At 30.6% G+C, this 1,503-nt stretch overlaps 1 protein-coding gene across 2 annotated transcripts in view; it reads right to left on the bottom strand.

The window, feature by feature from the left end:
* LOC117167395 overlaps nt 1-1,265 on the bottom strand; it is an 8,768-nt gene extending 7,503 nt beyond the window's left edge. For both annotated transcript variants that reach the window (XM_033352292.1, XM_033352309.1), the window contains exon 1: nt 908-1,265. The gene's annotated coding sequence lies outside the window, so the exon portion shown is untranslated. The remainder of the gene's footprint in view (nt 1-907) is intronic.
* Between the last annotated feature and the right edge of the window lie 238 nt (nt 1,266-1,503).

The following is a 1,503-nucleotide window of genomic DNA, read 5'->3' as shown; positions in this document are numbered from 1 at the left end:
TAGTTTTAATAAATAAAAGAAATTGTAAAAAATTTTTATTGGTTAAATTCCGGAATCATCCATTTCGGATATTTTACAATTCGACATTTTTGGTCAGGAATTTAATTATTCGGGAATTTTTCAATTCAGTAATATTATAAACTGTTCGGGAATTTTATGTTGCGGATTTTTTCAGTCGTCCCTATTTTTTGAAATAATTCAAAGTTTTTCTAATATTTTTTATAATCCTGCAGAAATAAAAAAGACTGTTTAAAAATCTTCCAGATTCTTTTTTGCGATATTTTTAATTCTTAAAAGATTAAAATTAATGTTTTAAAATTAAATTAAGGTGAAAAATCATTAGAATTTCTGATTAAATTCGAGAATTCCATAGAAATTTTAATTAAAAATATAATTAATATGACCTACAAATTTTACAGTTTGTCCATACGGATTCCAATAACTTTCTTTCAAAATTTTACACGAATATTTCTGTCAATTGAAAATTAACACTGCACACGACAGTTCAATAGAAAAAATTCATTTCTACAATATTGTTATGTAAACTTATGTAAAAGTTACAAAAATCCAATAACGGTGACATTGAAAATACTAATTAGTTCTCGACTTGAAAATAGTTAATTTTTTATTTTAGATTTTTAATAATCATTAATTTATAACCAAAAAATGTATTAAATTTTTTATTTGATAAAAACCATGTAAACTTTAGCGAAAAAAATATATATGTTACCTCCAAAGAGAAATTTATTTTCCTCATTAGGTTCTTATCATTCACTGCTGATGTTTATGAAAAAAATCAAAGTCGCCAATATCTCTTCAGATCGATTAATAATTCTCGTTTGGATTAGATTCAAATAATTAAATCGATAATTATTTATACAATTATTGAATTCTTAAAATGACTTACTTTTGAGGATTTGTGGAAATTATACTCTCCAGGAATCGGCGATATCACTATTCTACTTGACGGGTTACAACTTGGCGACATCGAATATCGGAGGGGATTTACTCGCTGGAGCAGACATTGGAAATCGTACGAAAGATCATACATGCCGAAAAGTGCGAATGATTTACACTCGATGATAATACCGAGCCTGTGCCACGGTCGACTGGCGAATGACGCATCCGCGCGTTGCAGAGATAAACCACAAACAAGCTCATGAACTGCCTTGAGGGGATATCGTTTTATTTGTTCCAATCGTTGAAGAAAATACTCAAATTTCAATGCTCATTCTAAAAATAACTGTGTGTTCCTTCCAATCTGTGAATTTAGGATGAAAAGAAAATAATAAAAAATGTGCAAAATAGGCGATTGCCGACGAATGTGAAACTTGCAGTATAGGCCGGCAGTTTGAAGCATGAGTCGGTGGCTGGAAGCACGAGCCGGAGATTACCCTGCTGGGAGTAGAAAGATTGAGAAAGGTAGAAATTCGAGGAGGGGAAAATATCGAACTATTCTATCTCTCTGTAGCTTTAGTAGAGTTAGGCTTGCAATACCTTGCA

Source organism: Belonocnema kinseyi, chromosome 1, assembly GCF_010883055.1.
Source record: "Belonocnema kinseyi isolate 2016_QV_RU_SX_M_011 chromosome 1, B_treatae_v1, whole genome shotgun sequence".
Taxonomy (NCBI): domain Eukaryota; kingdom Metazoa; phylum Arthropoda; class Insecta; order Hymenoptera; family Cynipidae; genus Belonocnema; species Belonocnema kinseyi.
Note: the sequence above shows the minus strand (reverse complement) of the source record. Positions and strands in the feature narration are given on the sequence as shown.